At 45.9% G+C, this 27,818-nt stretch overlaps 1 protein-coding gene across 1 annotated transcript in view; it reads left to right on the plus strand.

Annotated features, from left to right (window-relative positions):
* Positions 1 to 4,281: 4,281 nt before the first annotated feature.
* The window catches only part of ADD2 (adducin 2), a 94,105-nt gene continuing 70,568 nt past the window's right edge, over positions 4,282 to 27,818 (plus strand). Inside the window, exon 1 of the mRNA XM_059659496.1 lies at positions 4,282 to 4,604. The gene's annotated coding sequence lies outside the window, so the exon portion shown is untranslated. The remainder of the gene's footprint in view (positions 4,605 to 27,818) is intronic.

The raw sequence follows: 27,818 nt of genomic DNA on the forward strand, positions 1-27,818 counted from the left end.
CAAGGTACAATCTTCTGATGCCTCTCTCCTTGGCTGCGACGACTGTCCTCTCCCTGTGTATTTATGTGATCTTCCCTCTGTGCCAGTCTGGGCCCATGTTCTTTCTTATAGACACCCATTCTATTGGATTAGGGCCCACTCATATGACCTTTTTTTTAATTCTTTAATTATCTCATTTCTTATCTGTTTTAAGACCAAACTCCAAATAAAGTCACATTCTGAGGTACTAGGGGTTAGCTCTCCAATATAGGGATGTTATGGGGACACAACTCAGCCCAAAAAAGACGCTAAGCACTGTTCCCTCACTTTACAGCTGGGAAGTGAGACCTCGGGGCAGAGTCTTTCTTGAGGCCACGGAGTCACTGAGTCGGAGGCTGCAGCCCCAGGCCTTGGACGCCCAGTTCTCTCTCCACAGCAGGCCACGGCCACAGAGTGGCTGAACCTCCGCTTGTTGGGAGAGTGGGGTCTTCAGGAGTTCTAGACTTAGAATTTATCATTGTTCTTGCTCTGAAAGCATAGTTTCTCCCGCATTTCCTGCCTTTTTTTAAAAAATTGATTTCAGAGAGGAAGGGAGAGGGAGAGAGAGAGAGAAACATCAACAATGAGAGAGAATCATGGATCAGCTGCCTCCTGCACGTCCCACACTGGGGATAGAGCCCAAAACCTGGGCATGTGCCCTGGCCTGGAATCGAACTGTGACCTTCTGGTTCATAGGTTGATGCTCAACCATTGAGCCACGCTGGCTGGGCCCCATCTCCTGTCTTAAATTGGATTCCCCTAAAAGAAGGCCATGATTTATGGCTTACTTGAGGAAAGGAAACATCAACAGGGGAGAGGGAAAGTGACGCTCAGAAGCAAGCAGCCTATGAAAGATGCATGACTGAGCAGGTTCCTGCTGTGGGCAGCTGGGCTCAGTCCTGCGGAGTCACATGCCCCAGAGGTGTACCTCCCAACACCTTGGATCACGGGCCCCGTCTCTTTATCCATGAACTCTTGATGGTCACTGGTGGAGAGCTGACCCCCTGGAATGTCAGTTCCTTCGGCACACCCCGGGGAAAGCCAGAGATAAGTTTGGCTGGGCCTGCGGAGGGCGAAGACACGCTATTAGTTATCTGCTGCTGTGTAACAAATGACCACAAGCTTAGCAACTTAAAACAACACATTTATTTTCTCAGTTTCTATGGGGCAGGACTTGAGCCTGAGCATGGTTTGGTTGGATCCTCTCCTTCAAGGTCTCTCTCAAGCAGGAATCAAGGTGGCAGTCTGGGCTGGGGTCTCAGCTGAAAGCTTGGCTGGGGAAGGATCTGGCCAGATGTCACCCTCAGTTCCTTGACACTTAAGTTTTCCTAACATGGTTATTTGCTTAAAGCCCTCAAGCCAAGAAAGCAATCAAAAGAGTCAGCTAGCAAGGTGAAGAATCTTATGTAACACAGTCACAGAAGTGACATCCCATCCCCTGTACTGTATTCTATTAGTTAGGAGCAAGCCACGGCCCTGCCAGCAGCACCAAAGGGAAGGGAATTACTCAGGGCATGAACCCCAAGAGGTGGGAACACTGTGGGTGTCTGTTACACTGCCATCTGCTCTCTTTACAAATTATTGTTGCCCAGAAACAGTTTTGGAAAGAGATTAGGAATAATTTTATTGCAAATCAGTCAGAAAAATCTGATTTTAAACTGGCCACTGGGGGCTAGCCAAATGTGATTTTCTGGGTCTGACATGGAGTCTCCTGTGCTGTCCTGCCCCTACTGAAAAGCCAAGCAGCGGGGACTCCGAATACCAGGGATCTTCCCAGCACAAACGGTGGAGCCAACTATAGTGATAGCTTCTTTCATTGGGTTTCAGAGTGAGTTTGGACTTGAATGAGAGAGAACTTCAGGAACATCAACTAAAACTCCATCTAGGCAATTCCTATGGAAATGAATATAATAAAGTCTTGTTTTCTGTCTGGCATTTGGACGGGTCCTGAAGCCACAGGATGGTGCTACTCTTCCAGCACTCATAATATTCGGAAGTCGTATTCAGATGGCATCTGGGAGAAACTGGGGGGATTTTTATATTTTATTTTTTAGACTCTATTGGCTATAGGAGCAGAATAACTTTTTTGGGGAAAGGAGAGTATCAACTTTATCAATGTCTTGAACTAGTTCAGCTTTTAAAAGTCAGTATTTTGTCTCCTCCAAGAGGCCACGTGTGGGGTAGTGGTTATGGCTCATAAGCTCTGAAGCCGTAGTACTTGAGTTTGAATCCTGGCTCAGCCATCCACTCGTTGTGCAACCCTAGGCAAGTTACCTAACCTCCCTGTTCCTCAGTCTCTTCCTCTATAAAATGGGGCAATAACAGTACCACCCGCAGAGGATCAAGTGAATAAAAATGCATGGAAAGCCCTGAGAACAGTGGCAGGAGCCAACAAGAGTTTGCTATTATTAGTTTGAAAATGAAATTATACCCCAGGAAAATACATTTTTGAGGATGGAAATTTATGAAACCTGCTATTTGTGGACTAAACAAAAATTCCCTACTCCTTTTTGGGGGTTTATTTCAGAAAAGGGCCCACCATACTTGTGATTTCGGGGCTCTGGTGAAGGGGTTCCTGACTTCCCAGATATTACCAGTCCATAACGATCATGCACAGCGAACTAAAGTGTGTCAATAAATACATCTCTTCCTGGTTCTGGCCAGACAGACTTCGGGTCCTGGTGGGTGAGTTGCTTGTAATTCTAGCAGATTTTGACGTGAGAATGGGGAGAGTGCTTGTGGATTTAGTGATTCTGAGGATGAAATGAGAGGGGAAGGAGCAGAGACTGGGGGATGGAGGAATTGGAGGAGCTAGAGCAGAAAGACAGAATTTACTCTGGCATCTGAAATGGAATGCCTGCCAGTTGTTCTAGGGTTGCTGTGGCAGGCATTCTCTCTCTCTCTCTCTCTCTCTCTCTCTCTCTCTCTCTCCAGTGGGGCCTTGACTTATGAGTTTAATTCGTTCCGTGATGGAGCTCGTAACTCAAATTACTCGTATGTCAAATCAAAAAGTGAACGAGTGAGACACGTGATGCTGGGCTGACATTGTGGCGTTCACTGTGACGTTCGATGCGCCAACTAGCAGTGGGGTATCTGAAGCTGGCTCGTAACCCGAATTTTAGCTCGCAACTCAAAGCAAAAAATCTGCCGAGAGATGGCTGTATCTTGAAAAACTCATTAGTCGGGACACTCGTAAGTCAAGGCCCCACTGTAGTAGCTTGCATAGAGTGTTAGCATGCAAAGGAATCACGAGGGATGCTTGTCACTAATACCGATTCCTGGGCTCACCTCCGGCGATTCTGATTCTGCAGCAGCACTTCGGTGGAGTCTGATGATTTTTATGGGGGCGTCTAAGGACTGTGGTGTCCCAGAACCTAGAAGGAGCAAAGGGACGGCAACCTTGTTGGGGGCAGTGACCGCCGGCTTTTCTGGAAGTTAAACTTGCCCTGAAATCACATTTTTAGAAACATTTGCAGTGAGAGTTGATTTAGGGGAGCTTTGGGGAGCTGGTGGAGATTATTTGGGTCTAAAGTCCCACGCTGCCACTTGATGTCCCTACTCTCTGAGAAATACTGCCAGGAGTACTAGAAATGTGAGATGCCTTTTAAGTACTGTCATTTCACAGAGGAAGACAATAAGGCCCAGAGAGGTTAAGTAACTTTATTGAAGTCACACAGCTAGTTAATGACAGGTTTGCGACTGTAACCAAGTATTCTGGTTCTCCATCCAGCTCCCCATTCACTAAATATCTGTTTCCTCTGGGGCGGAGAGGGGAGAGAGGTGAGAAGAGGAGGTAGGGAGAACTGGAGGGAGCTGGACCCAGCCCCTCAGAGGGGAGGGCAACAATGTTGTTCTCTTCAGAAACAGTCAGACTTAGGAGAGGGATACTTTTGGCTTGGGATTCAAATGGTCAGACAAGTGCTATTAAGACCATTCTAGTGTTATCTTCTAAAGGCAAGCTGTCCCTCCTAGACAAGAAATAGTCCAAGTGTAAGACTTTCTTTTTCTTTTTCTAAATCCCAGGGAGGTATCCTCTACGGGAGGTCACGTTTCAGATTTTCTTCCTCGTAACAGAATCCTCATATTGGCCCTTGGCTGTGGGGGCAGTTGGAGGTGTGGGTGTGGACGCGGGCAGAGGCCGGGCGGCAGGACTGCGGCAGCGCGGGCGGGGGCACTGCGGGGGGGGGGGGGGCACTGCAGCACGCAGCCCGGGCGGCCCGGCTGGGCCCGCAGGAGGGGGCGCTGTGGGCACCGCCAAGCGTCCTTTTGTCAGCGCGCAGCGCCGGCGAGCTCTCCTTTCCTCCCGGCCGCGTGCGGGAAGGGATTTGATTCTGGTGGCAGGGGTGGCAGCCTCTATTGTGGGCAGTCGCCGGTGACGCCAGAAGCGGCATCGCCGGTGGGATTCCAGGCAGGCAGCCCTGCCGGCGCGGGCTGCGGGATGGCGAGACCACGCCGCTCTGCACATTAGCTGGGTGCGTTTATTAAGCAGATCCAAAGGGGGGGGGGGGAAACCAACCACAACGAAGCAAAACAAAAACTACAGCCTGTGGGGGGAGCGCAGAGATGGAGACCACGCCGCGCCGAAGGTAAGCCCGTCTCCGGAAGGGGCGCCGCGGCTCGCCCGGGTTTTGTTTGTGGTCCTGGCATTTGAGACCCACAGCATCCTTCCACCCCGACTGGTCCAGGCCCTCGAGCGCCTGGCAGTGAGTGCGTCTGGGCGCAGCCCTTCCCCGCGGCTGTGTTTCAGCCTGAAGGTGTCTGTGATGATGTAACATGGGGGGCTCTGTGGGAAGCGGGGCTGCGGAGCGCTGGCCTCTGCGCGGGAGGCTGTCGGACCTGCGGGTCCCGAGCACAACGCCTGACAGGTGGGGCTTTCTTCTGCGCAGGGCGGGCGGGTGCGAGCCTCACCGGGCCGGGCGCCCCTCCTTCCCCTTCCCGCTCGCCGCCACCCTCCCGGGTAGCCTTGCGGGGCCCCGGCTCGGAGGGGATGGGCGCGCTCCCGGGCCTCGCCACCTCCCGGGCGCCGCACTCCGCAGCTGCGGGGAGCAGGTGGGGCGTCGGCAGCCGCCTGCATTTGGAGCAGGGGGGCTGGCGAGTGAGTGGGTGCCAGTGGGCTTGGATTTGTATGCGTCTCCAGGAGGTCTTGCCAGTCTGTTCATCTCTTAGCTTCCATCTTCCCTCGCCTCTCCTCCCTCCTGCACCCGGGTGGAAGCCGCCCTGGGTCCGGATGGCGGGGGCCGGCGTCTGCTTGTTTTGAAATCTCGACCACAGCCCACCTGGTGTTGCGGGGAGGCTGGGAGGGGCAGACTGCTTCAGGATGCTGATCAGGCGCTGGGGTCCAGCCTATTGTCTTGCCTTTACTCCCCCTTCCTTTTCTTCTCTAATCACCCCCGCCCGCCCCCACCCCGCAGTGGAGGGGGGAGAGAAAGAAAAGGCACCAGCCCACACCCTATCAAACTCCTTTAAAAAAATTGTCATTTATCCGTGACACATGATGATTACCCGTCTGTTTCTTTACACCCACTCTTCCCTCCTCTAGCCGTTTGTCATCTAAAATTCAACCGACTCAAATGAGCCTTCTAAAGATCAGAAATCAAACCTCGGTTTCCAAAATGCACATTTTGTGCTTTGTGAGTAACCTGAAAGGAGGGGAGCAAATGGTTGGAGTCCCCTCCTTTCACCTTCGGCATGTGGGTCCAGCTGGGATCCGTGAGATATTTAACTCGGGCAGGGAGGGGTGTCCTCAGGAATGGGATTTGAAAATGATGTTTCATTTTTAAGGGGAACATCGTTGGTCAACAATTGAAGTGAAGGTACTTTAAATGAATACAACCAGAGAAGGGGACTGAAGTTGCAGACTTGCAGCCGTCTGCCCACTAGCAAATGAATAACAAATGTTAGAGATTTTTCAAAAGGGGGTGAGACCATTTCATGTGTTCACTTTATAATGTTGCACCTTCATTCCGCAACGTGATCAGACATTTCTCATTGCCTGTGGACCTGGATCTTGCCCAAAGCCCCACCCCAACAGAGCTCAGTGAAAGCAAACTTTTCAGTATTAGTATGTTGTCAATACACCTTGGAGCACCATTACCAATAAATCATTCTTTGATCCAAAATCCATAACATTTCTGTAGCAAGCCCTGCGTTCTTTCTTCTCCACCAAATTGCTTAGCCCTGTTAGAAATGTACTTGCACAAACACACTGCAAACACACTGCCTGGAATGACACACCACATGTAGTTTCAGGCTCAGGCCGAATTTGCTTTAAATATTAGTATAATGCTGGAATTAGCAAACCTCAGCTGTTCTTAAGAGTTTACAGGTGATTAAATGTGTTTGTTGGCAGAAATTAATGTTAAGATTTTAAATATATATATATATATATATATATATATATATATATATATATAGGCTTTGGTAAATATATTTATTACCTACCTTGTTCCATAAGGGATTTAAGACAGTTTACAGGAATTCATAAAACATAAACTAAGAAGTAGATGGGAAAGACAAACAGGAAACTAAGGGTAGAGACATAAAATGTTACTAAGAATGAGATTAATACAAAAATACAAGCATAAGACCCTCTACACCAGCGGTTCTCAACCTGTGGGTCGCAACCCCTTTGGGTGTCGAACGACCCTTTCACAGGGGTCGCCTAAGACCATCGGAAAACACATATATAATTACATATTGTTTTTGTGATTAATCACTATGCTTTAATTATGTTCAATTTGTCACAATGAAAATACATCCTGCATATCAAATATTTACATGACGAGTCATAACAGTAGCAAAATTACAGTTATGAAGTAGCAACGAAAATAACTTTATGGTTGGGGGTCACCACAACATGAGGAACTGTATTAAAGGGTCGTGGCATTAGGAAGGTTGAGAACCACTGCTCTACACCTTTCAGGAGGGGGAAACAAATCCAACTGTCAATTTTGTAGTAGCTGATGCATAAAGGGAAATTGAGCAGCCCATGACTTGTTTTTTATTTATTTTTCAACTCATTCACTCACTTGTTCACTCAACAAACATTCCACATTCTGTAAGACACAGACACGGTCTCTGCCCTGATAGCACTTACAGACAAATGCAAGAAAGAGACATTCATGATAAATCTCTCCAATAAATATGCAATTACATATTATGTTAAGAGCTCTGCAGGAAAAATACAAACACAAAACATCACATGTCCAGAACATAAAAACACAAAATAAACAGTTTTTTTTCAAATATGATACAGTGTTTGAAATGATCTTCAATCATGTCTTTGTCAAACACAGGGGGGGTTGCCTTCAGCTGTGTTTTTGTAATGTCCCTCCATGTGAGCTCATGATATCACACCACGCGTCTCTCAGGCCCCTAGGGTTCCGAGGATCTATGTCTTTTGAGGGATCTGTGTCTTCTCTAAAATTAGTGGTTTCATTTCAATGATAATCTCACATAATGATAATGAAAATGTGCTCTGGGTCGTCTTGACGGCCACCCCCAAACCAGTGCTGGGCCTGACCCTCGGTATCTTCCCACGGAGCCAGGTCCCAGCACGGCTGAGGAGAGGGGAATGGGAACAGGGCCTGTGGGGAGAGAGGTGAGCCTGCACCAGGCACAGGCTTGCCAGACTCCAAAGAACTGTTCCTGGCGACCACGGCTGCATTGGCAAGGAAAACAGCTCTCATGCCAGCTCTACCCGCATATGGACAGTGTCTCAGCAATTTATTAGCAGCAGGTGTTGTAGTGAAAAAATGGAAAAGTTACTGTTGCTGGTTTCAGCACTAATTGGATTAGATTTCTATTTAATGCAGAGTAAGGAACCCTCTGATAATCCAAAGCAATGACATAGGTAATTTGGTGCAGTGGTTAAGTGGAGTCAGACTGCGTGACCTCAAATCCACTTTTCTACTTACTAGCTGTGAGACTTTGGGTGAGTTGGTCAACCTCTCTGTTCCTCAGTTTCTTCTTATGATAATATGTGGTATTGATTATATATTATATTGTGAGGATTAGAGGTATTACACGTAAAAGACTTGGAGCATAGAGTGAGGTTCAACAAATGTTAGAGATTATTACTATTTTTATTAGTATGAAATGGCACCTCGTTTATGTAGTCACTCCAGGAAGGTTTTGATAGTATCCTCTTAAATTAGCCACATATTCGATGTTACTAATATTGTTTTGCACAGCATGCTTGATGTGTTGTCTGCATTTGGATTGTTGAAGTCAAAATCCAGGAAATGATAATATGTAGTAAGTTGACCTGAGACTACATCTTTCTATTGTTAAACCCCAAAGGTGTTGCAGTGAATCCATTTTATTAATTTGACATTTTTAAAGTTTGATAGTTGTATTTATTTACATCTTTGTTTTTCAATTTTAGCTATGTAAAAGTTATAAAGTATAAGTATTTAGAACTGGCCTTTATGAGTGTAATATTTAAGTTACATTTTAATAAAAGTGAATTAGGGTAAGCCTTGGCCCATGAGAAAATTTTTTCTTTCAAAAGGGATTTCTATGCAGTTTTTTTTTGTATTTTGAACTGTGTACCAGGCCATACCCATGATTCTTGGAATAGAATTTTAAATATCTAGAAGAGAAACTGCAGCCCCAATAATTGACTCCATGTACCTTGACTGCCATAGTTGTACCCTGAAAAGATTTAAGGCAGTAATACCCAAACCTGCCTCTGTCTTCCGCAAGATAAACTGCCCATGAAAGGTTAGCCAATCTTATGAAATGAGGAGGAAAGAAAAGCCTATTCTCTGTGTAGTACAATGCTTAGCTGTATGGATTAAAACACATTTATTGATTTTATTCAAATCTATTTAAAATTTTTCTTTGTACCTCAGTGATCTAAGATTATAAGATATATGTTAGTCTCCCATTATAATCATGTTTTTGGTAGATTTTGATATACCAGTATACCTATCATAGACATAAACATATATACGTCACACAGACATTTATATTTGATTGCCCAGGACTGATGGGTTTCCTGGGATGAGGACTTGCAGCACTAAAACCAAGATAGTGCCAGGCAAAGCAAGATCAAGACAGATCCATTTTAGTTTCAGAAGACAGGGAGAGAACGATGGGCCCAGATTCTTTAAGGACTCTCTGGAAGATATGGTACAGATGGTGCCAACCAACATCAGCCAACCCATGATTCAACAAGGGTCCCTTCTGGGCAAGTTGAGTCCTAGACTATTCCTCAGGCTCACTGCACCAGGCCTGGATGGGTTGTGGCATGATTGGTGGGGACAGGAAGGGGCAGGGCTCTAGGAACCTATCAGCACCTCCACCTTGAGTGTCTGAACCCCCAATCTGAACATGTGTCAAGGGAGCCCCCAGGAAAGTAGGGCTTTAACATAGCCAGCTTAAAACCTGGTCATTTCTAATTACCCCAACAATTGTAGCTAAAAATAAAGATACACCCTATATAATAAAACCCTAGTATGAAAATTGACCAAATGATGGAACGACCGGTCGCTATGATGTGCAGTGACCACCAGGGGGCAGACGCTCAACACAGGAGCTGCCCTCTGGTGGTCAGTGCACTCCCACAACTGGAGCACCGCTCAGCCAGAAGCTGGGCTCATGGCTGGCGAGTGCAGTGGCAGTGGCCTCTCCTGCCTCTGTGGCAGCGCTAAGGACCCCTTGGGGGATGTCCAACTGCTGGCTTAGGCCCTGGGGGGAGCGGGCCTAAGCTGGCAGGTGGACATCCCCCGAGGGGTCCTGGAATGCGAGAGGGCTCAGGCCAGGCTTAGGGACCCCTCCCCAGTGCAGGAATGTTGTGCACGGGGCCTCTAGTAAGTACATAAATAAATGCCACTCACCCAGCAGTAAATATTCCTAATGTATTGATGTGACATAGGACCTTACCCACTGAAACCCAGGCAGGACCTAGAAGCCAGGGAGTTTAGGATATGGTTGCCAGGAAACCAGTTTCAGGGCTCCGGGTGATATCTGCCATGGACTTCCCCAGGTCCAGCCTTGAGGTGGCTGGAAAAACTAACCAAGACAAGTAGCAAATCCCTCTGGCTTCTGTGAGTGGCAGCTCTACAGACCATTTGACACTCTCCAGCCCATCCACACACTCACACTGATTGGAGCAGGCATGGACCTTTGGCCTATGAGACCAAACAGGGGAGGGGAACAGGGTGAGGAGACTAAAAAAAAAAAAGACCGCCCCCCCCCCCCCCCCAACCAACACCCGACATGAGGGGAAACTTACGTGGCCAATTTAGAGAAGAAGCCACTGGCTCCCTTGCGCTGGCCGCAGTGATTCCAGTTCTAGCAGGTTCCACGGGCCCAGAGACCTTGGTGCCTCTGTTGATGAGGCTGCCCTCTATCCTGCCTGGGCCAGTTTCCCTGGGTTTCTGTTTCTCACAGCCAGGCTACTGCTGGCTGGAACTCTGGATTGTTCCAGAGCCTCCCCCCTCTCGTCTGCCATTGAGCCGACCTCCCTCCATCCATCCACAGCGACCCTTCCTAAACAAACATTGAATCTCCTCATTCCTCTACCCTCAGGATAAAGCCCAAACTCCTTACCTACCTCTACTGCTCACATCATCCTTCCTCTCACTCCACCTGCTAGGTAGACCCACCATCTTTCTGGACATTAACGCCCACCCCCACCCCCTTCCCCCATCAGCCTCCACATCATTCACAGGCTCTTTCTTCACCTTATACTCCCTCCTCCCACTTCTTGTCTGCAAGTTGGTCCTTAGAAAAAGCCCACCAAGTAGACAGACTGCTGGCAAACCTAATTAAGATTTAAAACATTTAACAATACCAGGAATGATATGTGGAACAAAGGAGAGGGGAGAAGAAGAGATGTGAAATCATAAGCACACTATGCATTGTTGTATCCTAACATATGTGAAAATCTTGAGCAAATGGACCATTTTCACAGAAAATCTGAACTCCCAATATTGACTCCAGAAATCAAATGTCATGTTCCTGGGTGGGGAGAACTGATGTTGCAAAGATGTCGACTCCTCACAGATTCTGCCGTGAGGATGGCCGCCTTGCTGGTGACTGGGAGTGATGCAGATTCGTTCCCATTGTCATGGTCCTTTGATCATTATCTGTGGAGCTTTGAAAGGGTAGTTAAGTGCTGGTGCTGAACTGTGAATCAGTTTATGGAAGGGAAAGTCAATACACGTGCATCTGAGTGTCATTTGTAAATTGTTTTTCTCCAAGAACAAACGAAGTTATTAAACTTTGAAATGCATGGGGCCTTAATGAAGACAGGGTTTCATTTAACAGCGGACATGATTTCCCACCCATATGATTTTATTGAGAATGAATTTCATCATGTTTGCTTTTTTGGCTCAGCGTGGAGCCCATATAAGAATTTCTTGTTTTTTACTTTTAAAAATCCGTGGTGAAAAGACACCAGAAAAGTGAGGGCGGTTTTGGTTCTTTCCTCCTTTACTTGTGTCAGATGGCAGAGCATCTATACTGATTATCTGGGAACTTGTTCTCCTTCCCTCTTAGCACATTTCTCTCAGAACCTTCCCACACCCTCATTTGTGTCCTAAATTAGCTACATCTGTTACCATAGTTATGCAGTACCCAGCTTACCCCTTCCATGCTGTTCCGACAGGCCTGTGCAGGAGACTTCCTTTCTCGTATCTCATAAAACATACCATTATTTTTCTTTATCCTTCTGCTCCCATACAAAGTGCGAATTCACTAAATCAAATAGGACTGAGAGCTGCTAAGAAAAAGCAGCAATTCCTGCCCCACCCCCAATCCTTTAGCCACAGGCAAACCACTTTTAGCTGTTTTCTATTCTGCTATAGCTCCCTCTGTATCTCTAAATAATATGCAGATGCTACTGCTGTTATGAATTTATCAACTTCGATCATCACTAAGTGACTTTCTGCCATGAAAGTCAAGGATGTAGCTTATTTACACCTCACCATCTCCTCACCACCTTCCATCCTTGCTATTCCAGACAATGCATTTATTAAAACCAGATTTTCACTCCATGGACTGTTGATTGGGCCATTTAACTCTCAACTCTGTAGGATAAGGGTATTAGCACCACCTCTCCTTGCCCGCGTCCTCCTTTCCTCTAGTTCAGTGGTTCTCAACCTTCCTAATGCCGCGACCCTTTAATACAGTTCCTCATGTTGTGGTGACCCCCAACCATAAAATTATTTTTGTTGCTACTTCATCACTGTAATTTTGCTACTGTTATGAATCGTAATGTAAATATCTGATGTGCAGGATGTATTTTCATTGTTACAAATTGAACATAATTAAAGCATAGTGATTAGTCACAAAAACAATATGTAATAATATATGTGTTTTCCGATGGTCGTAGGCGACCCCTGTGAAAGGGTCATTCGACCCCCAAAGGGGTTGTGACCCACAGGTTGCGAACCGCTGCTAGCTGAACGGTTACCTTCGCATTATCAACATTGATAAAACATTCATCTGTTCCATGGTCATAGCTGGTTTCCATGATCTGTCTATAAGGTAATTCTAAAAGCTGAAAACTCTTGAAGTGTTCATTACCTGACGGGTTGAAATTGTTTGCTGCACAATAACAGGCTGGGATTCCATATCCTTCTCAGGGCTCCATTACCCCATCCCTTGGGCCAGTACGTGAAAAAGGCTCCCAGGGTGAAGTCCTAAGGTTTCTGTTTCGCTGGGGGCACCAGCACCATCTCAGCTGTTCTAGTTCACCTTCACGGCCTGCAGCTTCTCTAAGACGACCCATCCTGTGGTCAAGTTGGTAAGTTCAGAACCAGCAGCAAATGCAGACTATCTTCAGATACAGAGGTAATGACAGCTGCGTGCGTGGCTGTGGACCACTGCATGTGGGGGCAGGAGAGGGAGTGGGAAGGGTCTACTGCTCCATTTAGACGCCTGCAATTTGTGCCCCTATGTTCAGTCCCTTCATTTCCTGTCCTCCATCATCCCTGCCATCCCAGAGGCTGGGACACCGTTAGGGCTCGGCCGGACACATCATCTGCCTCCTTGGCCCCAGCATCCTCTGCCTGAAGTCCAGGCTGAGGCTTCCAACATTAGTCACCAGCTCCTCATCTGCTTTTTGTCCTCCAGAAACTTCTTGAAATCCTTCCTCTGGTAATAAATGACTTCAATTTGTTATTGTGGGATTATATATTTGTGTTCCTTTATGATCCATTGAGTGGGGACCAAGGAGAGAATGAAACCTAGGGATCGGTGGGCTAGGCCTGCCATCTTTGGCATTAATTTTCAATCAAGGAATGCATGGTAGTGATCAAACGAACTACTGGCATGGCCATGATTTAAATGCAAACCTTGTGAAGTTTGCTTTTCTTTGTTATGAAAATGCCTTCCACTAGCTGCTGTACTATCAACTTGAGTGCAATATCTTCTCCCAGCTAGAGAAGTTCAGAAACATTGAAACCTTCTACCCTACTCCAAGGTGATGGACTTTTAGTTTACATGCAATTCTGATAAGTCAGTTGGGTCTCTTCGGAGACTCCAGAGAAGTGGAAGTGGCAAGTTAGAAAGAAGAGTTTGGCTAATAGTCTACAAGAGATTGGGATAAAAATGAGGATTAAGGGAAGATGACAACTGCTCCTAGGGACCTGGGTCACAGTTACTGCCCAGGTGCGATGGAGGATCACATGGCAGAGTTGCCGATCCTTGATTTACCTAGAAAGTAAGGGCCTACCAGAGAAAGTAAGGGAGCTAACAGAGTGAGTCCTCACAGGGGGAGGGCTGCTGGCTTTCTGTACCTGGATGAGAAGGAGGGATCTGAGGGTGCCAACAGTTCTTTGTTCAGAAACTAAATCTGCACAAGAAATGTCCTTTGCCTCTATGTTTCCATCTAATTTGGAGATTATTGCTTCATTTTTCAGTCTTAGCAATCATCAGCAAGACTGAAACAGTTTTGGGATCCTGCTATATATAGCTTAACTCCGTTAAAGTCACAGGCTGTAAAACCGTTGTCAGCTTTGAAGCCTGTACTTGTTATATTTAGCTCTGAACTCGAGATCTACCCAGATTAAGGATGTCAAAGAATTTACTTTTTATTTATTTATTTATTTATTTATTTATTTATTTATTTATTTATCTTTATTATTGGAAGTATTACAGATGTCCTCCCTTTTTTCTGCATTGACCCCTTCCGCCCTGCACACTAGGCCTCCACCACACTGTTGTCTGTGTCCATGGGCTATGCATATATGTATATAAGTTCCCCAATTAATATCTCCCCAAATCTTTTTAAAAAGTCTATTATATTTATGGATGAAGTGATATAATATCTAGGATTTATTTCAAAATCATCACTTTTATTGGGGGATAAGTAGGGTTAGAGGTGAATTAAGATAAGTCCATAAGCTGATAATTATTGAATTGGGAATTATTATCTATCATCTAAACTGGCACTTTTTAAAGTGAAAGGAGGTGTCATTAGCAATTACATTGGAAAAAGGGGCATAACCTGGACTCTCTCGGGCAAACTGCAGTCTACTCTGAAGCTAGATGGTGGGTACGCAGGGTATATTATAGTGTGCTCTCTAATTTTGTATACTTTCACATTTTTCCATAATTAAAACTTTTCTTCTGTTTTGTTCTGTTTACTATTTTATTAAAATCGGGGCTTTTCCTCTTAACCATGATGTTAAACGTTAGTCAACTTCAAACCCCAAACAAAAATAGCTGGAGAATATTGTCAAAGGACACATCTGTTAGGTTGATTTATAATAACAGGACAAAAACTCATAGTTCTTGCAACTGGGGCACCCAGGAAGCAATACTTAATTAAGTTGGCAATGTTATAAAGCAGATCTATCGCTGTAGTTAGGCAATGCGTCCTTGTTTCATTGTTGTGAATTGGGCTCGTCAGGGTTTTACAGGAAGATCGAGTCTGCTGGGAAATGAGGAGCCGGCCATGAAAGGGAGGCTTCTATGTGCATAGCAGGCCCCCACGCTGATCTGAAATTACCTGCGTGTCCCTCCTCTTCGAAGTTCCCCACTTTCATTTAGTCAGACTTGGAGGACAAGGTCTCCGTTCCCATGTGGTCATTCCCATTGTCCGTCCGCACACAGTTTAGTGATGCTTTTGCTGCCCTGCTTGTCAGGTGGTGTGGGTGAGGCTCTTAGACACGGCGGCAAGGGTGGGCTCTGCCTTTCAGGAAGTCACAGATTTCGACTCTGCCCATCAGAGGGCTCAGGTGGCTGTGGATTTGGAGTAAGGTCCCCTGTGCTCTATTCAAGGAGGGGCTGAGATGGCTGTCGGCCCAGCTCCCAGCTGGCAGCTTAGAAGGAGCCTGGGGTCACCAGGCAAGGTACTGCAGCATACAGGGTCCTTCAAGGCGAGAAGGCTACCAGAGGATCAGAAACTAGGTTTTAAAAAATGACTTCTTCTTAGGTTTTTTGTGTTGCTGGTCTATTTCCTATTGTATTCCCCGGTTTTATACAGAGGTCATTTTTAATAGCCTCGTGGAAGAACTATTCAGTGGCCACAGCTGGAGCCCGGGCCCCCTGCACAGAGACTCGGGTGTAGGTCTAAAAGGTTTTTTTAAAATGTATTTATTTGTGTTTTGTGTAAGTCAAATAATACTTCTTTATTTGGGGGAGTGAAAGCGTAGCAGAGGATGGGCAGGGTGAGCAGAATGAGGGGACAGGGGGAGGGCGAAGTCAGGCGCTGGGGTGTCTGATCCTTCCCTCCTGCTCAGGTTGCTTGAGGTGTGGGGTATTATTGAGATATAATGTACATATAGTAAAATTCACCTACCTTAGATGTATAGTTCTATGAATTTTGGCAAATATATACAGTTGTGTAACCTCCACCACAATCAAGATAAGAAACCATTCCCTCATGCCCCTTTGTAGGAAATCGCCTCTGCTCACACACAACCCCTGAAAACCACCCATCTGTTTTTGGTCTGGCCTTTTCTAGAATGCCATATAAATGGGATCGTATAGGAAAGTCTTTTGTGTCTGGTTTCCTTCACTTTGCATAATATTTTTGAGATCCATCCATGTTGTTACGATACTGATAGTTCATTTATTTTGATTGCTGAATAATTTCATTTGGATGCCTGTACCCCAATTTGTTTAGCCATTCACCCATTAAAGGAAATTTGAGTAATTTCCACTTTTGACAACTATGAATAAAGGCACTGTGTACATTGACATGCAAGCTTTTGTGTAAACACAAGATTATAATTCTCTGTCCTATGTATGCTTAATGGCATTGTAAGAAACTGCCAAAGGTTTCCAAAGTGACTGCATGCACCATTTTGCATTCCCACCAGCCATGTATGGGAGTTGTAATTGCTCTGTACTGGGTAATTGCGTGTGTGTGTGTGTGTGTGTGTGTGTGTGTATTTACTTTAACCATTACGAGAGGTGTGGGGTATTATCTCATTGTGGTTTTAATTTGCATTTCCCCAATGATCAATGACACTGAGCATCTTTTCATGTGTTTGAATGTCACAGTATCTCTTCTTCGGTTGTTTCTTGTCTTTTAAATGTCAGCGAGGCTCTGCCATGCTAAGGCGAACAGGGGAAGCATGTTTTCTTAGTCTCAAAGGGGGAGTGAAAGCGTAGCAGAGGGTGGGCAGGGTGAGCAGAATGAGGGGACAGTGGGCCGGCGAAGTCAGGCGCTGGGGTGTCTGATCCTCCCCTCCTGCTCAGGCTGCGTCTGGAGTTCTTCTCTGGAGGGTTTTGTGGTTTGTATTGTGAGAGGCTGCTCCTTAGGGACGGAGGGAGGAACAGAGGAAGACAGCTGTACTATTGATTCCATTATTTTTTATTTGCTTACTCCAAATTCTGTTCTTTATACTTTTAGTTCAGTAATATCCCTCTCAAATAGATAAATTTGGCCCAGAGAGCAGCCCTACTGTTAATTTGGGGTGTGTGTGAAAGGGAGGTTACATAAAATATGTTTAAGAAAATGTCTATTTAAATGTGACTGATGTAGGGATTGGAAGAGATGTTTGTACAGCCTCGTTACCAGCAGCACTATTCACAATGGCTAACACCTGGAAGCGACTCAAGTGTGGATGAGGAAAATGTGGTATGTACATACAATGGAATAGTATTCAGGATTAGAAAGGAAAAAAGTTCTGACATAGGCTACAGCCTGGATGAGCCTTGAGGACATGCACTCACTGAAATAACCCAGTCACAGAAAGACAAATACTCTATGGTTCCTCTTACATAAGTGACTTAGAATAGTCAAGTTCATAGAGACAAAGAAGAACGGTGGTTGCCAGGGGCCAGAGTGGGGTGCACATGGAATCATTGTTTAATGCTACAGAGTTTCAGTTTTACCTGGTGAAAAGAATTATGGAGATGGATGGCGCTGATGGTTGTAAAGTAGTGGTTCTCAACCTTCTGGCCCTTTAAATACAGTTCCTCATGTTGTGACCCAACCATAAAATTATTTTCGTTGCTACTTCATAACTGTAATGTTGCTACTGTTATGAATCGTCATGTAAATATCTGATATGCAGGATGGTCTTAGGCGACCCCTGTGAAAGGGTCGTTCGACCGCCAAAGGGGTCGCGACCCACAGGTTGAGAACCGCTGTTGTAGAGCATTATGAATGTATTTAATCTCACTGATCTGTACACATAAAAACGGTTAAGGTGGTAAGTTTTATGTTATGTGTACTTTACAACAATGAAAACTTCTAAAAATGTGGTTGGGGTATACTAGCAATGATGAGCACTATATCACAGTGGTAGGTAAGTTTGTGAGGTTTGCCTATGCATGTCAGTCAATTAGTCAGTCAACAAGCGTTTACTGACCACCCTCTACGAGCAACTACTGTTCCAGAACTGGGGATGCCCTGGTGAGCCAGGAGGTCACGCTGTAGTAAGGAGAGAGAGATGCTAAACATTCAAACACACAGACAGTGCCAGGCACTGGTGCTTGTTATGCAAAAGGTAAATTCAGGTAACAAGAGGGAGAGTGAGCAGAGAAGGCTGCTTTAGCCAGAGTGGCCAGGGAAGTCTTCTTTGGGGAAGTGACATACAGCTGACACAGGTGGGTTGGTGGGACTGGGTCAGAGACTGAGGTAGTGCTGGCTGATTTCAAGCATTTCATTACACTATTGGAGACAACAGCATTGGCTGAGAGTAGGGGTGAGGAGGGTGTGGGGAGATTTGAGGAGAGATGAGAAGGTGGGAACTGATCTTAAAGAGTCTCCACTAAGGAAGGGCTGGTTGCCCAGTAATGGTAAGAAACCATTTGAAAGGTTTACAGGGAGTTTTGAAATAAGTCCTGTCCACAGTTGTGTGCAGGGGTCAACTGCTCAGATGCACCCATGGAGCAAGGTCATGTAACATTTAAGCAAAGTGGGGCTCTGTGAGGTGAAAACAGTGGAGGGGAGAGGCACAGAGGAGTCAGAGGTGTTTTTCAAGGGAGTGGTTACCCAGCCGGACTAGCTAATTTAGCCTAGACAAGGAGGGGTGTGAAGAGTGAAGTTTGGGGGTAGATAGTGAAAAAGTGAACAGAAGGTCTCCGAGGCATTGGAGATTTGCCTCTAGAGAGAGTGGTATCAGAGTAGGTGGACTAGAAGGGGATGGTCCAGGGGTAGGATGTGAAAACCAGATGTTGGAGGTAGTGATCTTATTGGTGACATCAAGATCTAGGATATATGACCACAGGAGTGGGTGGCTGGGCCTGGGGTGAATGGAGAGATGATTGGTGTTAGAAGCCAAGGAAATGTGAGGCTGGGTGTTGCATGGATGCCTGTGTGGTGTGTATTTGAAGTCACTGGGAATGAGAAAGGGTAACGATAGAGGGGAAGATGATGGAGTCATCAGTGCATGAGGGGAGTGACCAGGAGAGAGGTAGAGGATAGCCACAAGGGGTGGGGGCTGATGGGAAGTCTATTTTAGATGTGTGCTCCCAAGACAATGAGGGTTTTGAAGCAGTGGGAATGGAGGTGGGTATAGGGTGCAAAGAGGCTGTCCACACTGCACTCAGGCCCTGAGTATGTGGGGTGTGTGCTGTGAGAGAACAGTGAGCTCAGGGGAGAGCCAGGCTTTAGATTTTTGGTTTTTGGATCACAGAAATGGGCTTTATGCAGGGGAACTAGGGGAGGCTGCGAAGAATTGTGTGATTGTTCCATGACATTGGTTTCCAAGCTGCAAGGAGGGTAACCACGGAGGCCTTATTGACTTAGGGCTTGTTCAAACTCACTTGAAGGCAATTAACAGTATGTGGTGTTGTTTACCAAAGTCCTAGTCTCACGAGAGACCCAGCAGTTCTTGTGAATTGTGAGAAGAGAAGGAAAAACTTCCTCTCTCGAGGTAGCTTGTGTTTTCATGTCGTTAGAAGTCCTGCATCACCGCCAGCCATAAATCTCATGGAGGAGACAGAAGGCTTCGGTCCTTTTTTAATCATCTTGCTGTGGCTCTTCGATGACCCCCTTGTCTAGCCTTGCTCTGCTGATGGTGACCTTTAACATAGTAACTGCTTACAGGAATAGTGAGGATTGATGGAAATGATGCACTTTCTCATACGTCATGGCTCACGCATTAGAACAGAACATTTTTGGAGAAATGAAGCCTGTGATGGTGGGAAAGCATGGGGTTTCTCAAAACACCTGGCCAACAATCTCAAAAAACCTCCCTGCACTCCCTGGAAATCCTAAGGTATTGACTTTCTCACTCTCCAAATTAACTAATTCAGTCCCTCGTTCTTTAAATCTTCTCTCCCCACCCCCACCCACCTTGCTACATGCCTTGGACTTCATTGAGAAACAGAAGCAATGAGCGGAGTGGCCCTGCCTCTATCAGGGGCCGTCCTTTGGGCTTCAGACCCCCTTCCTGTTCATCTTCCCCAAAACAACACTCCAGCAATTGGTCTCTTTTTTGCAGCACCTTTCTCTCTCTCTCTCTCTCTCTCTCTCTCTCTCTCTCTCTCTCTCTCTCTCTTCTCCTCTCTCAACTACAACATTCCCATTGGCATTCAGGCATGCTCCAGTATCTCCTACCTATGCATCTCAGATACTAACCCATTTCTCTCTTATTCTCTCAGCAAAACTCCCTGCCTTTGCTCAGCGTCTCACTTCCTCTTCCCCATTGTCCTCTCTATGCTACTGAGCTGCTCTTGTCAAAGTCATTGGTGATCACTTTGTTGCCAGATCCGATGGCCTCTTCCCTCTCTCACCTTAACCCATCAGCAACATTTAACATGGTGGACTCTCCTGGCTTCCCTCTCCTGGTTTTCCCGTTGCTGCTCTGGATTTCTTCCTCTTCCTCCGTGGGGTTCCCTTCTCCTCTCCCAGACCTCCAAGTGTGGGAGAGCTTCATGGCGCCACTTGGGCCGCCCAGCTCCCTATGGGAGTTCATTCAGGCTTTAGCTTTAACTTCATTTATATCCTGAGGAGTATAAAGTCTCTATCTCTCCAGAACTTTAGCTCCATGCTTCTCTCCCTTTAACATGCATTCAGATCAAATGGGGACCTTGTGAAAATGCAGATTCTGGTTCCATTGGTCTGGGGGGTGGGGTCTGGGATTCTGCATTTCCTCCAAGCTCCTAGGTCAGTGGTTCTCAACCTTCCTAATGCTGCCACCCTTTAATACAGTTCTTCATGTTGTGGTGACCCCCAATTTCATTGTTACAAATTGAACATAATTAAAGCATAGTGATTAATCACAAAAAGAATATGTAATTATATATGTGTTTTCCGATGGTCTTAGGTGACCCCTGAGAAAGGGTCGTTTGACCCCCAAAGGGGTCATGACCCACAGGTTGAGAACCGCTGTCCTAGGTGATGCCGATACTGCTGGTCTTGGGATCTCACTCTGAGTAGTGTTGAGTGGTGAGCCTGCAGATGTGGATACACAACTGTCTCCTTGACATTTCCACATGGATGTCTTACAGGCATCTCCAACCAAACTTAAAATGACCCTATTAGAGTTCTTAACCTCTTTCTTCAAACCCACTTTTCTTTGCATGACATCATCCTCCTGGTTGCTCATGCCAAAAATCTTGAAATTGTCTTTGGTTTCTCTTTCCTTTACTTTCCCATCCAATCCATCAGCAAATTCTGTTGGCGCAGTCCTCCCATATATATCCCGAATCTTTCTACTTGGCTCCATAAGGATAGTAGTAGCCGACGTTTACTGAGTTCTTCCTCATGTCAGAGTGTGTTAATGTTTGCTGTAGATTGAAGGTTTATATCCCCCGGAAATTTGTATGTTGAAACCTATCCACATTGTGATGGTATTGGGAATTAGTGCCGTCTAAAAGAGGCCGCAGAGAGCTCCCTTGCCTCTTGCCCCATGTGAGGACACAGGGAGAAGATGGCTGTCTGTGAGCGGGCCCTCACCAGGCACTGACTCTGTCAGCTCCTTGGTCTTGGATTTTCAGCTGCAGGAACTATGGGAAATAAATAAGCCAGAAATGGTATTTTGTTATAGCAGCCCAAGCTGATTAAGACAACAATATACATTTGTATATTTATGTATTTAAAGTCTAAATATTTTAACAACCCTATAAGACACATGATATTATTAATTTAATTTTTTGGATTAAAAAAGGTAGACACATAATAGGCAATAAATAAAACTTTGTGGATTGAGTAAACAAACTTTATAACTTATAGCCCTATATAGCTTATGTCTTTAAAAAATCTAATTCATTATTTTGGTTATTTTTTTTTAACTGTAATAGTCAATAGTGTATTGGTATGCAGAGAATTATGGAGACAGTATCTTATTTTAAGGTTTCTGTGTCCTTGCTAAGCACAAATTAGTTGCAAATGTCCATAGGGTGTGCTTGTCACAGAATTTATAGTCTCTTTGGCTTCCTCAAACCACCTTTGACAGGGTTACAAGCATCTAAAACATTAAAATTATTTATGTCTGATAATTACAATATTGTGATGTACCCTATGAAGACATTGTGTCTAGTGTGTCCTTGCAAAAAGCAGGGACACTTGTCTCATGACGTCACCGCATTTTCTGTAACTTGTGGGATATTTTGAGATAATGACAGTTAAGCTCCAAGATATACTCCTTTTCTAAGCTTCCTTTGTGTGTGTCAGTTCTGAAAGTAGTGCGCTTTGTGTTGGACATCACACTTACAAGGGGCTGGGGTGCAGGGAACAGCAGCCCGCATGGCCAGGTAGATGGGTGCTAGTTCATACAGAGACATCTGAAGGAACTTGGGTTGTTTAGGTTGAGAAGAGCAGGGTAAGCCATTAGTTTGCTATGTTGTTTATTTTAAAGGAAATCTTTAGTAACCTTGTTTATAAAATAAAGACACCTTTTGTAATGGGAACAATTGACTAGTTTTATAAGTGTGAGTTTCTCTGAAGGGTGGGAAGGAGTGATGCACATTCACTATTGTCCTGATTTCCATTACAGCCTCCTCTTCAGAAGCAGTCGTCTCTTCTAGAACTTTCAGTAGGCCAAGGCAAACACTACAACAAACACCACACTGTGTTCCTTTCTCTAGTTCAGTTCAAAGAATGACCCTAGGAAGCGAGATTCTTATATACAAATGATCTCCCAAAAGCTCAAAAGGAGCCCTAAGCGTTAGCAAGGGCCTTTCTGTCTATGTTTCTGAGGAACACGCGTCAGATGTCACATATGGGAGCCATTCTCCCTGGACCCCAGCATGTCGAAGCGGAAGGGAGCGTAGGGATCTTCCAGGCCAGCCCTGGTTACAGAGATCAGACCAATGGAGCCCAGAGAAGAGAAGGCACCGGCCCAGGGCGAGGCAGAGTCCCCGGCAAACCCGTAGCTCCTGAAAAGCTGCTCTTTGGGGCATTTCTTTCTAAATGTCAAGTCTCCATTGTTAATGTCAGAGTTTCCAGGATAGTATTTGATGCCATGGAAAAGAGACAGGAGGAGAAGTTCCTTACGAGAATCTAAAATATGATGAGAGAGATGGGTGGGGCTGTGGCAGGCACCCTAGATGGCCAGGCTCCATGTTCATCCTTAATTTTCACCCCTAGATACAGGGGGGAAATTACAATGTAAACTTCGTCACAATTTTACCAAGTCTATTAGCTTCCTCGGGCTGCCTTAATAAAATATGACAGATTGAAATGTAGTCTCTTAAATGCATAGAAATAGAAATGTATTCTCTCACAGCTCTGGAGGCTAGACGTCTGAAATCATGTGTGGGCAGGGCCATGCTCGCTCTGCAGCCTCGAGGGAAGAATCCTACCTGGCCTCTTCCTGCCTTCCGGGGATGCCAGCCATTCTTGGTGGGTTTTGGCTCGCAGCTGCACCACCCCCATCTCTGCCTCCATAGTCACATGGCTCTCTCCTCCATGTCTGTGTGTCCTCTGTGCCTCTCTATGTCCAAATCTCCTTCTCCTTATAAGGACCACCACCAATGGGTTTAGGGCCCATCCCAATCCACCTATGACTTTGTCTTAACTTTCTGCAAAGACTGTATTCTACCTAAGGTCACAGTCATAGGTTCCAGTTGGACATGAATTTCGGGGAGACACAATTCAAATTCAGTGCAGTATGCAAAATTATAATGATTTTATGTTTTAACTTTTGCTAAGAATTTATACTTGTACATGCTAGAAAGGCATGTTGTTTCCTGGGAGTCCGAGGGAGAGAGAGAGAGAGAGAGAGAGAGAGAGAGATGCGCTTCCCAAAGTACATCTGGAAGAACACTATTCTCAAGAAATGTAACATGAAATAAAAATTTCCATGGTCAACAGAATTTGGGAGGCACTGTATCTATTCTTCTCTCAAAGCATCATCAAGCATCTAGGATACAAAAGGTTGTGAAAGGTCCTTGTAACAAGGACCTGCACTTGCTCTACCAATTCCAAAGTGTACTGGACAGGGAACACTCTATATTGATTAAAGATTGCCTCTAGCTTCACCAAACAGATACCCAATCAAGCTTAGTCCCATAGGGATTTATTTCCCTCACCTAGGAAGTTCAGAGGTCAGCAGTCAGGGTTGGCACAGCAGCTCATGATGGCACCAACATGCCAGGCTCCTTTTGTCTCTCTGCTCTACCATGCTTAGCCGCTCATGTTCATTCTCTTGAAAGACCAGCTACTTCACTTGCAATGTCCCAACTTCCTTCTAAACAGAGAGAAGGAGGAGGACATGGTGAGAGAGAAGGGATAGCATTTCTATCAGTAGATTAGACTTTCCCAGAAATTCCCCCAAGATTTCTGCTTGCACATTACTAAGAATGTATCAAAGGGTTGCGCCTAACTGCAGGGAAGGCTGAAAAATGCAGGGTTGTTTTTTGTTGTTATCATTGGGCGCGTATTTTGGACAAAAGTGAGGTTCTGTTAGGAAGGAAGAAGGGAAGGCGAATCTTGCCTACGTGTTGGCAGTGACTGCCCCACACGCAATTGCCCATAGCATTAGTGACCAGGAGATCGCCCTCGTTAAAAATCTGTTCCCGTTGTCCTTTACAAGAGTGTTTCCTAGACAACGGCAGGGTTTTAGCATCGGCCTCCAAGCTTAATCCTGCCAAACACTTCAGCTCAGCACAACTCAAGCAGTTTGGGCGTCCATCCTTGTATGGCAGGCACCATGCTACCCTAAGTGCCTTTTAAATTATTTAATGGCTTGATGTGTGTTTGCACTCCCGAGCTAATTTCATTTTCTTTAATGTGCTTTAATGGAATTTGGAGCTTTCTTCTCTACAACACCAATTCCTTAAGTACAGAGTTGCCCTGTGTAAAGTAATACACTCAGAAAGCACTGTAGAGGCATTAACCCTTCTTCTGGCCAACTTTTCAAGCAATGAAAAGGCAGAGGCTCCCACCTGCTCAGAGACCGTGGATGCCGCCGTAGTGGCTCAGGAGACCTTGCCAGTCACGGGGACCTGAGGGGTCACTGCTGTGGTCACACGTTCTAATCAGCAGGAGAGCCGAAGGGCGCGCCTCCATTCCCAGGTAGGACCTGCAGTGAGGAGCCTATTGAAGGAGAAGGAGCCAACCAGGTCTCCCTCTCCTTTGGGTTCTTTCTCGTTTACTTTGCTTGGTCAGGGAGAGCACACAAGCCAGGGGAAGGGAGGCTTGTTAGCGCAGCATCATACTAGCTGAGTCTGGAGAATGCACACAGTAACCTCAAAGATAGGGAGATGTATGACAGATTCCAGAAAAGGTTCCTTTTGATCTCTGCGTAAGTATGTGACACTTCTAATCTCACCGCTGGAGATGGGGGAGGAGGAGGAAAGGACCCACATAGAAGGCAGTCAGGTCATCACACCTGAGAACAGGAATGTCCTTCGAAGTGAGGGCCCAGAGGCCTGTGGGAAAAACAACCGTAGAGATTGTGCCGTTCACCATTCTCAGCTGTGAATATAAGCTCTTTCCTTAGTTCCGGGTGGAGGGAACCAATCGAGGATGTCAAAACACCTGTTGTTGTTGTTTTTCCTATCAGCAAAACATGTCAAGGTTTTTTAAACCATTAAAATCGTATGCATTTATAATTTCCACAGAAGCAAAGGTCACAGTGGCCTCACACCCAAAGGCAGCAGCTGAAAGGAGTAAATGCCTTTGTACCATGTTGATAGTTGGCCCGTTGTACAAAACAAAGTTGAATTTCACATTGTAATCCCCCTTAGTGCAAAGTATAGGAAGTCCCACTTCAATCAGCGTGACCCTGACGCGCACGTAGCCTCGAGAATCGTGCTCACCTCACTGGCTTTATCCTCCCGAGCAAGGTGCAAGTGCCGCCGCCCTGCAGCCTGTGGACTCAGGGCCCTTGTGGAAGGTGAACTCCCAGGTGGCTGTGGGCAGAGGCGCCCCTTTGACCCAACCCGGTCAGGTCAGGAGCTGTGCAGTAGCCTCCCAGGTACCTGAGTGGGTGTGTAACGTCCTGGGTGGCCACACCTGGTAAAGTTGTCAGAATGAACATGGGATTCTTTTAAATGTTAAAATAAAGACAAGTGCATAGACAAAAACAACAACAATAAAATAAAAAATGTGTTTAGCAAGCATAAGGAAAAGGATGATGCAGCAAAAGATGAATTTCTCTTGCCCAGGTGACTGTGCTGTGGCATGATGGGAAACCAGGCGGCATGATGGGAAAACAGGTGGCATGATGGGAAACCAGGCGGCATGATGGGAAAACAGGTGGCATGAAGGGAGAGTACGTGGCATAGAGCTGTGGATTCCAATCTCCAGGCTGCTCCCCTGTTTGAATTCATGGTTGGACTCTGAGTTCCTGAAGTGCAGGGACCCTTTGCTAAATCTTTGCTGTCTTTAAGCACTTAGCCCAGTGCCCCATAGTCTTTAGACGCTATGAGATGAGTAAAGGCACCAGGAAAGCAATGATGCCCAAGTAAAGCCATCCAAAAACATTTATCTCATCAAAAACACTTGGCTAGAATGCTAATGCCACAGCCCCAGGGTGTGCTCAATGGTGTGAAGTCCAGTCGGGGACAGTTGCTGACTTGCCGGTGACTGTGGATGAGACCTGGCTCGCTGGGATTGCTGGGAAATCCCAGAGGCCAGGGGGCTCAGTGAGTATCCTAGGGCCACCGCTAATAAGCTCCCAAATACATAGGAGACCCAGGTATCTTGACTCCCAGGCCAGTGAGTTCCCAACTCTTCTGGGAGATGACAGGGTCAGACTGCCTGAATTAGAATCCTGATCATCCCCACTGACTAGCCATGTGACCATGGACACATCTCTTTTCCTTTCTTGATCAGTTTCCTCATCCTGAGGTCCCTACCTCGTTAAGGATACGGTGGGAATTAAAGGAATGAGCGCATAAAGTGAGTGCCTGGCCCCATGAATTAATTCTTCCATGTTAGCAGCTGCCAGTTCAATAACTATGAATGCTTTCCGTATTTGCATCCTCTTTAAGGCCCGGAGTGAGAAGGTAGCTGAGCAGTATGCGAGGTGCTGAGATGGATGAGAATCATCAGAGAGACTTACCCTGATAAATAATTCCACTACCCACTGAGCAGTGCGAGAGTGCTCAGAGGACCGGCCTATTAATTCAGCTTGAGAGATCAGAAAACCTCACAAAGGGCTGGCATCTGAGCAGGGCGTTGCAAAGCAACTGGGAATACTCCCGCTTGATTCGATTCCTTCTTGGAAGAATCCTTTTAAGCACAAAAGCTTTTTTTTTTTTTTTTTTTTTTTGGTTAATTTATTGGGTGCTACTTTATAAGTGATCATCACTGTTGCAGGCTCACTAGCTCCTTATTATTTGACTTCTGTCAAGGAGATATTTATTATTGACACCTTTCCCCCACCATTTACATAACTTGTAGGTTTTCAAAAAATTGTTTCCTGCTGAATGTAGATGAAAATGGTCCTTGTTTTGGCAGTAGTCTGCATGGAGAGATATTTAAGTAATATATACAATCAATCTGTTTCTCTGGCTCTCAGCTACAGGGGCTGGGCTCAATTTATCTTCTCTCTGCAGGGCCTTTCGTTGTCCTTGGATACTCACCTCACATATGTCCCTGAGAACATGCAACTGATTAATCATAAAAATGGTGCTGTTCCCTGGAGTGGTGGGACATTATAGCAGAGCATCTGCTGTGCTTTCTCATGAGGGGGGTGCGGGCAGACCATCTTCCAGGCGGCACAGACAGCTGCCCTCCCTGGGGGGAGGGGTTCTGAGGCTGTGGTCCGGCTGTGGAAGGGGATCTGGCCCCCAGCACATGGCATTTCCCTGCTTTGTGCAGAGACATTAGAAACCCGTGTTAACCTCAGAGATGTGGCCCGTGTCCCCGCCCCATTTCCATACACATAAGGCCTCCCCAAAGTGCAAACTTGCTCCGTCTCTAGTTCTGTATTTTGAGGAATTGTCTGGAAAACGAATGCAGGCATAAGAAACAAAACAAAACCCAAACC

Source organism: Myotis daubentonii, chromosome 12, assembly GCF_963259705.1.
Source record: "Myotis daubentonii chromosome 12, mMyoDau2.1, whole genome shotgun sequence".
NCBI lineage: Eukaryota > Metazoa > Chordata > Mammalia > Chiroptera > Vespertilionidae > Myotis > Myotis daubentonii.